The sequence below is a fragment of the Oncorhynchus kisutch genome, linkage group LG16 (genome assembly GCF_002021735.2).
Source record: "Oncorhynchus kisutch isolate 150728-3 linkage group LG16, Okis_V2, whole genome shotgun sequence".
NCBI classification, from domain to species: Eukaryota; Metazoa; Chordata; class Actinopteri; order Salmoniformes; family Salmonidae; genus Oncorhynchus; species Oncorhynchus kisutch.
The window spans coordinates 24321054-24335733 of NC_034189.2; the positions used below are offsets into that span (position 1 = coordinate 24321054).

General features: G+C 41.7%; 1 protein-coding gene across 1 annotated transcript in view; it reads right to left on the bottom strand.

Annotated features, from left to right (window-relative positions):
* The window catches only part of LOC109906514 (Kv channel-interacting protein 4), a 257056-nt gene that overhangs the window by 19642 nt on the left and 222734 nt on the right, over positions 1-14680 (bottom strand). The gene's annotated exons all lie outside the window — the stretch shown is intronic.

Here is a 14680-nt window from a genome sequence, read left to right on the forward strand (position 1 = left end):
GCATACCATTACCATAGCAGCACCATAGTGAGCCAAAGGAGTCTATAGCCACTTTGAAATGTTTGATTATTATGGGAGGAGCAAATGAGGATACAAATAAGTATTGGAACCAGCCCACCTGTCGCTGCTATCTGATATGATCATTTTTATCACCCATGTTGCTAATGTAATCCCATTGTAATCCCATTGGAATGCCATTCACACAAAGGCCTACAGCCAGGTGAATCTCAGCCACAGTCTCAGGAGGGGTAGAATATAGGCTAGTAGTGTACGTTCATTGTCAGTTTAGCCATACCCACTTGATGATCCCTACAATTTTATGTTATTTGATATTAGGCTTAAGGTTAGGCTTCAAGCACACTTCAAAGCCAACCAATCGAGGAAGATCTTTTCACATCCTTGCTTGGTCCCTCCACTACAAAACCAGGCAAAACCCCCAAGCACTTGGCGGTGTCCCGATCTCTCCTCATGAAATATCACAGCAGAGGTAATTAGCGTTATCGAAACCCAGGAACAAGGGACCTCTGGCAGGGAGCCTCCTCGAGATGGGGGCCGTTGAACTCGGAGAGGCGCTTTAATGGGCCTGTAATGATGGCAGCCGCCGTCTCGGGCCTGTCAATGCCAGCGGTTGTCCTCAGAGCCGAGCACTTGAAAAGTCTCTCTTGCACACACTCACCTGAGGTATGCCAGCGTCTCACCACCTCTCATTAGCCCTGAGAGGAGTCTTGTGGATGGTGGCCAAAATGCTACGTCTCTTCTCAGTATTGGATTAACCTGCCGAAGAGCTGGTGTGTATGTGTGTGTCTACAAGCATCAATAGGATAGGGAAGACACTCTCATAGCTCATATGCTGCCAATTTCAGAGTTTCCCTTTGATGTTGGTGAAAACCCTATGCTCCCACTCCAAAAGAATACAGTATCTTGTGATCTGGTTTATTATGCTAATGACAAGGTGCTCGTCGTCCTCAGATTGCTGTAATCAAATCCTGCCATCCCTCACACTTTCAAGTCAATTAATCACACACAAAGGCCATGGTGAGTCTGTCCAGTCCACTGAGCGTGTTGGCACCACACGGTGAGGTAAGAAACTGCGTGACGGTGATTCTTCAATAGCGCTATGGAGTCTGACTCTACAGTGAGCTGGTTGGATGATGAATGGGACACACACAGGAACACACAGACAACCCAGATTAACGATTCACCCGTTTCTACTGACTCAGTTATGATATAGTCATAGGGTTTCAATTCATGTGTGTGTTATTTAATAGACAAAGTACAATGAACAGGTGAGTTGTATCAGACTTAGCTTAACACTTCGCCCTCAGTGTCTAACCCAGTTCTTCCATATTGGCACTTGCATGTCTTTTCCTATGCATCTTATTTCTCATGACATTAAGGAGCTCACTCAGTGAAGTTTGAAATTGATTTGAAAAGGGGGGGGATTAGACTTTGGTATTAGGTCCCACATTTTGTGTAGAATCTGAAGTAAGGATTAGGTGTCTAAAAATGTTGCTTTGGTGGTGCCTCTGGCCATTGGCCAGCCACATAAGGACACCAGAGAAGAGACTGGAGAAGCAGTGACTGCTGGCCTGAGGTTCCTTTCAAAAACCTCACTGACTGTACTACAACACCACAGAGTAAAGGGTGGGAGGTAGGATAATATTTAGGAGGAAAGAGAGGTAAAGGGGGGAAAGAAAGAAAAAGAGTGTGAGAGAGAAAGATGTTCTGGGAGAGAGATAGATGTTCTGAGAGAGAGAAAGTCACTTGCTTTGGCTACTGGCCGATGACTTTTTGACGGCGGAGCACGGTAAGAGCTTCATTAGTCGAGCTTTGACGCCGTGCCTGTCGCCGTTCTGAGGGTAGACATAACCTAGGACAAACAGCATGGTGAGTGTAACAGTTACCCTGACAACCGACGGCTGCTGTGCATGCTGGGAGACTGAAACGGAACGGAGAGTGCAAGCTGTGGAGATGAGTGACTGTCACCAATGGCTCTCAAGACAACACTGGACGTGTGTGCATTTACGTGCCATGTGTAAACATTCAGAGTCGGCACATATATTCCTCAAAGGAAAATGAAGCATCTCAAATCTGGGCACAAATGAACAAAGAGCATGCATCTCATGTCCATTTGTTAAAGCAGCTTGGGCTCACGATAATTCAGTCAAGTATTGAAAAATACTGCAATGCAGCAACTTTGCTATTACAACACTGGTACATCAAAGAATCTATCCACTTCAGTATGGTACTACTGTATATTTTTTCATTTTTAACTGTATTTATTTAACTAGGTCTTTCTTCACTGTAAATCAGCTCCAGAGTTGAATGTTTACTGTATTTATATTATATAATCTGTGTATTGACTCCTGTCTGTATCCTGTTTGCACATTGTCAATTGCTGGCAATTGAAAGCAATCCTAGGGGAAACACTGACTGTAGAGATTCAACTCTTATCAGTCATTTTAATCTCCTATTGCAACGTTTGCTCCATGGAAACCAGTCAGTATGTTACATGACTTTTTAATATACTGTAGTATTGTGGCACTAAGTCATCACTGTAAGCGTGGCTTTGAATACAATCTGTAGCACATGACATCAGGTTGGACTTTTCACTTTTCACACACAGTCAAGTGTATCGCTTCACAAAACACACAGGGGTCCATATTGTACTTGCCACTGTAAGCAATATTATACATGACTGACAAATAGATGATGTTCCACGTAATCCACTCTCGCAACAGCATCGTGTGTCAACACAATTTCTACCCACTCAAGGGGATCCAAATGCTCAATCTTTATGATCGCTATAGCGTGTAATAAAAAACGCTACAAACATTATCTACTTAGTGTTCTAATGGTGCCCCGCACTCAACATGAAAGTCTTTAAATAACACGTTTAAGAGTCCTCTCTTACAAGCACTAAAGTTGTTTCTACCCTCTTGCCAGAGGCAGTGCTGAAAAAATGTAGTTCAAGGCTTTAAGGTAAGCATAGGCATGAGACAAGCTCTCAAATTATGTCGTTCACCACTCACTTCCAACACGTGTAATTCCAAGACAGCTTTGATGTTAGGTATAAAGAATAACAGCGGTGTTGCGTGTTTGTGAGGAACACACAGTGAGGACTCCGACACACTGACAGTCTGTAGATGGGAAATCTACAGAAATTCTATAGTGGCGTCCCTTTATTTGGGACTTGTTCAGTAGGCGGCTACATTTATCAGGTTGAAGTACACTATGTAAAGCTTACAATGATCTGACACTGCAGTGTGTGTGACAATGGTTGGTCAAATACAGCAGTATGTGTGAATTATGACATACAATGTATAGTTAGATTCTAGAATATACAGTGCATTCTGGAAAGTATTCAGACCCCTTCCCTTTTTCCACATTTTGTTACATTACAGCGTTATTCTAAAAGGAATGCAAAAAAAAAATTCTCAATCTATACACAATACCCCATAACGAGGCGAAAACAGGTTTTTGGAAATTCTTGCAAATTTATAAAAAAATAAATAATAAAAAAACCAGAAATACCATATTTAAATAAGTATTCAGACCCTTTGCTATGAGACTCGGAATTTAGCTCAGGTGCATCCTGTTTCCATTGATCATCCTTGAGATGTTTATACAACTTTATGGGAGTCCACCTGTGGTAAATTCAATTGATTGGACATGATTTTAAAAGGCACACACCTGTCTATATAAGGTCCCACAGTTGACAGTGCATATCAGAGCAAAATCAAGCCATGAAGTCAAAGGAATTGACCGTAGAGCTCGGAGACAGGCTTGTGTCGAGGCACCGATCTGGAGAAGGGTACTAAAACACTTCTGCAGCATTGAAGATCCCCAACAACACAGTGGCCTCCATCATTATTACATGGAAGAAGTTTGGAACCACTGAGACTCTTCCTAGAGCTGGCCACCTGGCCAAACTGAGCAATCAGAGGAGAAGGTCTTTGGACTGAATGCCAAGCTTCATGTCTGGAGGAAACCTGGCACCATCGCTACGATGAAGCATGGTGGTGGCAGCATCATGCTGTGGAGATGTTTTTCTGCGGCAGGGACTGGGAGACGAGGGAGAGATGAACGGACCAAAGTACAGAGAGATCCTTGATGAAAACTTGCTTCTTCAAAGTAGCCACCTATTGCCTTGATGACAGCCTTGGACATTCTTGGAATTATCTCATCCAAGAATCTCAAACATAAAATATATTTTGATTTGTTTAAACACTTTTTTTGATTGCTACATGATTCCATATATGTTATTTCATAGTTTTGATGTCTTCACTATTATTCTACCATGTAGAAAATAGTAAAACTAAAGAAAAACCCTGGAATGAGGAGGTGTGTCCAAACCTTTGACTGGTACTGTATTTTTTTATATTTAACAAATGTGCAAAAATGTATATTTTTCATTATAGGGTATTGTGTGTAGAAAAACAAGTTGTATCAATTCTAGAATAAGGCTGTAACGTAGCAAAATGTGGAAAAAGTCCGGGGGTCTGAATAGTTTCTGAATGCACTGTAACTATAGAAGCTGATTAATGACATTAATCTGGTTAGTTCTTCGAGACAATATCCATCCAGGCCAATAACCTGTGTGAGCTATGTCGCAGACAATCTGGCAGACACAATCGCCTCCTCCTCTAGCATGATGTCAGACAATTTTATTGACAATACGGTCAGATGTCTTGCGTTTGTCATCCATTCTTGTTACCACACTGACACACACCCTTCTGCTGACTGGCAAGGAGAAGTCTGTGCGTGTTGGCAGTTCTTTGGAGAGCAGACATTTATGTGGAATGATTAAGGTAGTGCAGTGACAAGCCTTTAGTAGCTCAGTGTCTCAACTAGAAATGTTTTAAGCAGTGGTGGCAAGGGTAGGGGGGGTGCATTGCTACTAGCGTTAGCACAATGACATGCTAGCTGTTCTCATAGACTTCCAGTCATTGAGCCAACAACTATCCATTTAAAAGTGCGTATAGGCAGAAATATATATATATATGTATATATGCAAAAATTTTGTATATGCAGTATATATATACAGCATATACAACATTGTTGCAGCTGCTAAATGAATCTAGGGGAAACACTGAGTAGCTCCACTAAGAGCTAAAGGGAATAATCAAAGGAAGTAATGTGACTACTGTGGCCAGTATTGACGACATTCAACAATAAGTTTTGACTGAAGTGAATGTGCTTATACGAACATATCATTGCATGTTTTGTTCTTTTCTGGAGCTGTGCAGTAAGGGAATAAGTGTCTGACTTGAGAAATGGCAGACAACAGTGGAATTAATGTAGGGTCTGAGTGACGCGGCCCTTAATCAAGGAGGAAAAGAGCATGCAGCCAGTGTGTCTGGAGGAATACATGCCCTTTGTTCCTTTATTGACTAAATGGATGTGATATGTAATATGTAGGGGACAGCTTTGACTAGGAGTTGGCAGGGGTCACAGGGACTGCTTCCTTACCACTGCTCCAGTGAATTGTCGTGCCAAGTTCATAGTGTGACATACAGTATTAATGATACGCAAAGGTTGGGCGTTGTTGTTCCTAACCAAGACACTGTTGTAATACGGACAAACTGGGGGACCCAGCATTTTAAATCATAACGCAGCATAAAAACACAACATGCACACTGCTGTAATTTCATACTTTTGGCTTCTGTGAAAAAGTAAACAAAACCTGGAACAGTTAGTTAACAAATAGATTAATATAGTGTTACAGGAATGGTAGGTTGTTAAGTGCAAAGCTCATCAAAATGCTGGAGCATTTTACTTTGATCCAGCCTCTCATCAATAAAGTGGTTGCCTTAAATATTTTGCCCTAGAGGCAAAATGAGGAATGAGTTCCGATCCTGTCAATGGCTTAGGAAAGGCAATAAATGCCCCAGCAAAACAATTACCAGGGGATGCTATTGCTTTGCGGCCAGACAAACACAAAGTATACAGTTATGCTAAAAGACAAAAAGGATGCCAGAATAGCGCTATTCCCTACAGACTGACTTCGGACACATCAAATCCCAACTGCTCAATTTCATAAAAGTATGACATTCACAAGAGTCATTTTTCCTACAGTAGAGCTAACCGTTACAATTACACTCACTGCCATTAATATGATATATGGCCTGAAAAACATGGTTTAATTATTTGATAGATTAATAGTATGTATAAACTCAATTGCCTTTGTTTGAGTAGACAAATAGTTAGACATAGTTGCGAATACTTATAATCAATTCATAGTTAAATAGCATTTTTCTGCTGAAAGAAACTATTTGATGATTTCTTCTGCTGTGCTTGTGTAGGTCCTATTGTTTTCTTAAAAGGTGAAGGGTAGGGTTACCATAGTTCTGAGGGGCCACGTGCTGACGTTATTCAGTACACATACAATCCATTGTTTTGCTGACTCAAAGTTCCCTCACATACAGTAGCTTATCTTATAAAGTATCAGCAGTTCATTTTTGCAGTTCATTGCTTACATTTAAGCAGACCATATATTTTTCCACAGATGACTTACAAGCTGAGATGCAGTATACCAAAGGCATGACAAAGTCCAGATCAGGGAATCGTCCTGAACCTTTCCACGATGAAGAGTATTCTGGGTGAATGTCCTATTATCAGAACAGACCATGTATCATGAAGAGGAAACATAATTCCCTTCCAGCTTTTCAATCTTAACATCCCTCATGTAAAGCTCTGACCTTCTCATGACTTGCATCAAACCTCATAGGTTACCCTCCCCTAACATCCCTTACAAATATCCCCCAATAGTCCAATATTACTGGATCATCAAACAGAGATAAACTTCAGTTAGGACTTACAGTGTTCTGTTCAGAAAGCCTTTGTTTCTCATGCCTGTCTTACCCTGGCATGAGTTAGCGTCAGATCCCAGACATTATGTTCGCTCTGTGGCGTCAGGAAGCCGGGATAAAAAAAAACAGGCCACCACTCAGAGGACCTACAATTTATCATCCGGCGACACACCTGCCAGTGTTACAGGCAATCACACTCGTATGTCATAAGATCCTTTTCGTAGGTCTGTAGATCTCTTAACTGTGCCTGGAATGTCATTCCATTACGGTAGATGACAGGTTCACCGTAATTACTGTAACCCGTGTTGACCTGAGGATATCCAGGCCTTGTTTGGTGATAATGTGGTCAGGTCGTTAACCAGAGGAAAGGAAACTCCTCTTGGGTGAAGAGAAACCCAGTTGAATAATTGAGTAGAGTCATTAACAGGTGACCATACTATACCATATAGTGTCCACTCCAAACACAGAGGTAACATTAGCTAGCTGCTGGGAGGATGTCATGTCATTTTTTCCCCCCCATATCGTTTTTTGTTGGCTACAGCTAGAGATGCGGGTGCTATTTGGTTAGCTTGCAAGAAATGTCAATAACTTTGCTAGGTAGCTATGCTGAACTTGAACAACTTATCCACAGTTAGCATATATCTTAGTTGTCAAACTAATTAATTTGGCATTGATACAATGGATGGGCAGGCAGGCAGGTACCCACTCAGTTGACAAAATGTGGGTTGGGACAAGCATGCTTTGGCAGGCAAGCTGCAGAAAGGCGAGCAGGCTACTATTCCCCATTGTATATCAGTGCAATTTTGAAAAAGTTTGAGGGTTTATCTACTGTTCCCTCGTTAGACTTTAGCTCATCTCACTCTGGCTAACGTTAGTTGTTGTTGATGTGCATAGGCAACTGAGGGAGAGAGCCTCCATGGTTCTTTGATCAATAGGATTGTAAAGTTCCCCAAAGGTAAGAGGACCCGTGGTATTTACATATTTACAGAAATCCATTCAGGTGCATTTTGTGGCTTTTGGTGAATGCTTTCTAATGATCTAAAGTCGTGCTGTTGCTACTGCCTGTAAACACACAGTCTAGTTCAAAGTGAATGATGGCAGGCCCATGTGGCAAATGGTTTATTTGCATATAGGCCGATTGTAGCTCTGATTGGCTATGGCGCACCGGTCTGTGTAAAGTACAGTCCTATGCAAGACAGGTGTTTTTATTAGTATTTATTTACTGCAGTGTCTATTAATTGTCCAAACACACAGCCGCTTTCCCACTCTATATTGCTATAAGATTTTCACAAATGCCTTACTCCACATCAGGGGTTCCCAAACATTCTTTCACTCAGGCCCATCTACCAGCATTGGGGAACATCCTGGCGCACCATGTCTATTTCTATGGGCACTGTTCATGAAACAAACTGTTCACACACTTGTTGGTTTCGACTTAGAGAATATTTTGTCATGAGCTGCAGATACATTTTTGCAGGTTTAAAGCTCATTATCTTGCAACTCTATACATTTTGTCATGTCTAATGTGTATTCATGTGATATGAGTGACTAGCATTACAACAACAAAAACATCGATAGGCTAACAAAACGTAGCTCAACAAAAGTTTGCTGACATGGGCTGGTTGATCTGGACATTTCGGACAGGTTATAAATAGCTCTCTAAGGTTTGCAATGACTGACATGACAAGAGGAAAACTGATGATGTACTAGCCAATTTTGAAATTGCACCTTGTGCATTATACTATTACAACTTTCAAGTCCTTGCCGATGACAAGCATTCCCATAACATGATTTAGCCACCACCATGCTTGAAAATAGGAAGAGTGGTACTCAGTGGTGTTAGCCCCAAACATAAATCTTTGTATTCAGGACATACAATTATTTTCATTGGCAAATTTTTAACAGTTTTATTTTAGTGCCTTATGCCTTCCTTTTTTTCACCCTGTCATTTAGTATTGTGGAGTAACTAAAATGTTGTTGATACATCCTCAGTTTTCTCCTATCACAGCCATTAAACTCAGAAAATGTTTTAAAGTCACCATTGGCCTCATGGTGAAATCCCTGACCGGTTTCCTTCCTATACGGCAACTGAGTTAGGAAGGACACCTGTATTTCCGTATTGAATGGGTGCATTGATAGACCATCCAAAGTGTCATTAATAACTTCACCCTGCACAAAGGGATATTCATTGTCTGCTTTTTTAAGTGCCCTTTGCAAGGCATTAGAAAACGTCCCTCGTCTTTGTGGTCCTTTTGTTATATTAAAAAATCATGTTAAACACTATTAATGCACACAGAGTGAGTCCATGCAACTAATCTTTTGACCTAGGCACATTTTTACGACTGAACTTATTTAAACTTGCCATAACAAAGTGGTTGAATTACTTAACTTAAGACATTTCAGCTTTTCATTATTAATTCATTTGTAAAAAATTCTAAAAACAAAATTCTACTTTGACATTATGGGGTATTGTGTGTAGACCAGTAACAACATCTAAACTGTATGTATTTTAAATTCAGGCTGTAACAACAAACTGTGGAAAAAGTCAAGAGGTGTGAATACTTTCTGAAGCCACTGTACATGAAGAGAACAAACGGGCATAGGGCAGGTCAGTATCAGTTCTTTCTCCTTCCTGGTTGCTTGTTGCACTAAGAGTGAAAAGGAAGCCTGGTCGGCACAAACCATGTGTTGTGATCTCTCGACATACGACACACCACAGCACACTATAGTTGACACACTGAACCCTGAGCCAAACTCTAAACTGATCTTATCTCCACCTCAACAATCTCCTTATTTAGTCTCCATTTGGGACCTGGCAAGACAACAGAAGACCGAAGCAGGAGTCTCGTATTCATAGTGGGCAAAGCAACATTCTGCCATTGTCCACTTCTAAGGAAATGTATAAAAGTGTATTGAAAAGTCACTCCACCTGTCAGTGGTGCGATATGTGACAAATGTCAATGAGTGTGAAAGTGTTCTACGGGCATTGAACATGTCAGGATGGCCAACATCACAACAGTCTGGGGAAGGTTATTGCAAGAGAGCGTTATTGGACCGGCAGTCGCAAGGTATTGATGTACAGTCAAAAATTTGGACACACCTACTCATTCAAGGGTTTTTCTTTATTTTTACAATTTTTCTAAATTATAGAATAATAATAATTTTAAAAAACTATTAAATAACACATATGGAATCATGTAGTAAACAAAACTTTTAAACAAATCAAAATATGATTTATATTTGAGATTCTTCAAAGTAGCCACCCTTTGCCTTGATGACAACTTTGCACTCTCTTGGCATTCTCTCAATCAGCTTCATGAGGTTGTCACCTGGAATGCATTTGTATTAACAGGTGTGCCTTGTTAAATGTTAATTTGTGGAATTTCCTTCTTAATGCATTTGAGCCAATCAGTTGTGTTGTGAAAAGGTAGGGGTGGTATACAGAAGATATCCCTATTTGGTAAAAGACCAAGTCCATATTATGGCAAGAACATCTCAAATAAGCAAAAAGAAGCGACAGTCCATCATTACTTTAAGAAATGGAGGTCAGTCAATGCTGAAAATGTCAAGAACTTTGAAAGTTTCTTCAAGTGCAATCGCAAAAACCATCAAGCGCTAGGATGAAACTGGCTCTCATGAGGACCACCACAGGGAAGGAAGACCCAAAGTTACCTCTGCTGCAGAGGATAAGTTCATCACAGTTACCAGCCTCAGAAAATGCAGCCCAAATAAATGCTTCACAGAGTTCAAGTAACAGACACATCTCAACATCAACTGTTCAGAAGAGATTGCGTGAAATCAGGCATTCAGGGTCAAATTGCTGCAAAGAAACCACTACTAAAAAACACCAATAATAAGAAGAGACTTGCTTGGGCCAAGAAACACGAGCAATGTACATTAGACCAGTGGAAATATATCCTTTTGTCTGATGAGTCCAAATGGTTATTTTTGGTTCCAACCGCAGTGTCTTTGTGAGGCGCAGAGTAGGTGAGTGGATGATCTCCACATGTGTGGTTCCCACAGTGAAGCATGGAGAAGGAGGTGTGATGGTGCTCTGCTGGTGACATTGTCTTATTTATTTATTTAGAATTCAAGGCACACTTAACCAGCATGGCTACTACAGCATTTTGCAGCGATACGCAAAGCCATCTAGTTCACGCTCAGCGGGGCTATCATTTGTTTTTCAACAGGACAATGACCCAACACACCCCCAGGCTGTGTAAGGGTTATTTGACCAAGAAGGAGAGTGATGAGAGCTGCATCAGATGACCTGGCCTCCACAATCATCCGCAGAGTGAAGGAAAAGCAGCCAACAAAGTGCTCAGTATATGTGGGAACTCCTTCAAGGCTGTTGGAAAGGCATTCCAGGTGAAGCTGGTTGAGAGACTTCCAAGAGTGTGCAAAGCTGTCATCAAGGCAAAGGGTGGCTACTTTGAAGAATCTCACATTTAAAATATATTTTGATTTAACACCCTGCAATGAGTAGGTGTGTCCAAACTTTTGACTGGTACTATATATGCATATATATGCGTGTGTGACAGGGAGAACAACGTAACCCAAGTGAGAATCCACTCACCGTACTATGGATTTCAAAATTGCAACCCAAGTTCCAATATTGGCGGGAGCATATTTTCTTTAATTCTGCTTTCCAGGAGGCAGTCAGCAGGTGTCTGCTATAACACCAATCAATCCGCATGTTCTTTCGGAGTTGAAATGAGGATGAACAGACTATTCCTTAGCAGACGGTAATGAACTGAAATTACACAGCGAGAGACGGAGTATGACTGCAAACGGGAGAGTCCTGCAGTCTGGGCAATGGTAGATTTAATAGGTTTTGGTTCAGTCCTGTGGAAGAGGTTGACCAGCATGAGATCAGTTTGACCTTCTCTCCCGCCATTTTACCGACATCACCTGCTTTTCCCAGCACATTCCTGAGATTTTGGAGAGCCGGATCTGATCGCCCCCAGATTGACAGTTAGTACAGCAGTTCTGGCGGCTTCATAATTAGCCACTCAGAAGCACATCTGCTCATGTTTGGGGATGAGCCTCACTAACTTTCCACTTTTTTCCCCCTCCAGAATTTGAAAAGAGGCAAAATCATGTCAGGTAAGGCTTAGCTAATAATATCAAAATGATGGTGATTAGGCGCGAAGCCAAATCTGGTGGAGAGGCTTGAAATGATTTGAACCCACATAGGCACTGAGGGAAGTGGTGTTCAACTGTTGCACCCATAAATATTTCAAGCACCTGCTTCTCAGTCAGATGGAGAAATGGTGCTGGTGAGCCCCAAGGGGATGGAGATCTGTCTTTCAGACTGACAGACAACTGTAGCTTTGGTTGGTGAGGTTTTGCGTTTGAAATTTGATACAATCCTCTGGCACCAGAATAACATTTCTGTTCATCTCCATCCTCCAAACTTCAACAAATGCCTCATCATTACAATCCAGGACGCGAATGTGGACACACCTTCACTTATAACCTGGCCCAAGCACATTTTAGAGTCAAGACTATGAAGCTCGTTTCCAAATGTGATTATGAAGCAGCAACATCCAGGTACGGTCAGAGACAGAAATGTGTACACCCACCACAGGCAACACGTGCCATCATTTCAGTGCACTGCGGTCAATGGTGCTGCTCAACGAAGCAGGTGAGCGCAAACATAAACACGGACCTTGTGCCTTCAAGGCCCCAAGCTGTTTTATCTGATGAGGCAAGAGGCATTAGTCTCTTTGCAGGGTAGCAGACAGCAACAATTCACACACGTATACAATGAGACCCCTTTCCTTATTGAATGTTGGAGCAGCACATACTGTATAAGGCCATAGACAGCTTAGTTGAGGCATGCCAAACTGACGACTCAAAAGGAGGCATTTTCTTTTACAGGCAGTGGAAAGGAGGACATCTATTTGCCATTGTCTCCACTATCAATCTGAATGTTGACCTTTTTAAAGTATAGTTTTTTGGAGACGGCATGAAAATGCTCAGTGCCAGAAAAAACCCACCTCCACTGACAACCACTGGATCTTGTGTACAAGATGGCTGTGTGTGTGTGTTTGCAATGTTGGCATTCCAAGGTCTAGTTTGTAGGAAGTGGCTGCGACCAAGTCGCACCTGTGGTGCCCTAGGGCCGTATTCCGATATTCCGCCTGAGTTTCCTGAGGAGTAATAGATTCCCCTTGGCCATCTCTCACAGTCACAAATATTTTCAAATGATCCAACACAAATGCTAGACCACAGCCTGACTCCAGAATACAATACAACCACTGCCAAACAATGGACATCCGTCAAATTACTTCTCTGCATCGGTGTTGTGTCTGATGTACAAAGTCGATTGAAGATGGTACTTTCGACCACACTCTTGACTACCTAATGGGGAAGGCTCATTATCTCCCACATAGCCATGGAAAATATGGGGGATGGTAGATACAAATAAATGCAGCCATTCTTTCCCATTTGCTACATCTCAAACACAAACGTGCCTTAAAATTGCAGTCTGGGAAAACAATATTACATTGCTGTTATCTAATAAATCAGTAGCATCTATAGTGAACAAAAATATAAAACGCAACACACAACAATTTCAAAGATTTTACTGAGTTGCAGTTCATATAAGGAAATCAGTCAATTGAAATAAATTCATGAGGCCCAAATATATGGATTTCACATGACTCGGCAGGGGCGCAGCCATGGGTGGGCCTGGGAGTGCATAGGCCTACCCACTTGCGACCCAGGGCCCACCCACTGGGGATCCAGGCCCAGCCAATCAGAAGGTGTTTTCCCCCCACAGAAGGGCTTTATTACAGACGGAAATACTCAACACCCCCACTCTCCCACAGGTGAAGAAGCCGGGTGTGGAGGTCCTGGGCTGGCGTGGTTACACATGGTCTGCGGTTGTGAGGCCTGTTGGACGTACTGTCAAATTCTCTAAAATAACTTTGGATGTGGCTTATGATAAGGAAATTAAATTCTCTGGCAACAGCTCTGGCGGGCATTCCTGCAGTCAGCATGCCAGTTGCACGCTGCCTCAAAAAAAACTTCACATTTTAGAGTGGCCTTTTGTCCCCAGTACAAGGTGCACCTGCTTAATGACCATGCTGTTTAAGCAGCTTCTTTATGTGCCACACCTGTCAGGTGGATGGATTATCTTGGCAAATTAGAAATTGAGAAGTTTTTTTAACAGGGATATAACCAAATTTGTGCACGAAATTTGACAGAAGTTTTTTGTGCATATGGAAATTTCTGCGATCTTTTATTTCAGCTCATGACTTTACATGTTGCGTTCATATTTTTGTTCAGTGCAGTTCCATGTTGCTGGCTCTGAGGACTGCAGTGGAATGGCTTTGGATAAGAAGGCTGGTCATCGTTTCTGCGAACCCCAGCCACATTGGCAACTCATTTTCACTAACACCAATAGAGCCAACTGTTCGTGCAATGGCATTGGTTATTAAAGCAATTCTGGATTTTTGTTTTACATTTCCTATCAGAACTGTCAGTCCATTTGTGCTGTATGCAAATCTTTGCCACTGTTTAAATGCAATGCTTTATGCTGTCAGCACAAGGTCCACTCCAGGTGAATTAGCCTAAACTGTGGTGGCAGAGAGAGTAGACAGGGAGAGATAGGCGAACAGTCAAAAACCATGTTTCAGCTATGGGCCATCTTGCCAGGTAAGATATCTCAATTACAGTGTTGGTCAGCACACACTAATAAAGCACAGGTGGTGAATCAGAGCTAAATCTGGCTTAATAATCAGCATGGCATTCACTGGCATCAAATAGGGGACCGTTATGTACTAAAAGACATAATTGGTCAACAAAATGATGTGATCATCTCGATCTTAGATGTTCAAGTGTATGAATTTGGTTTAGTT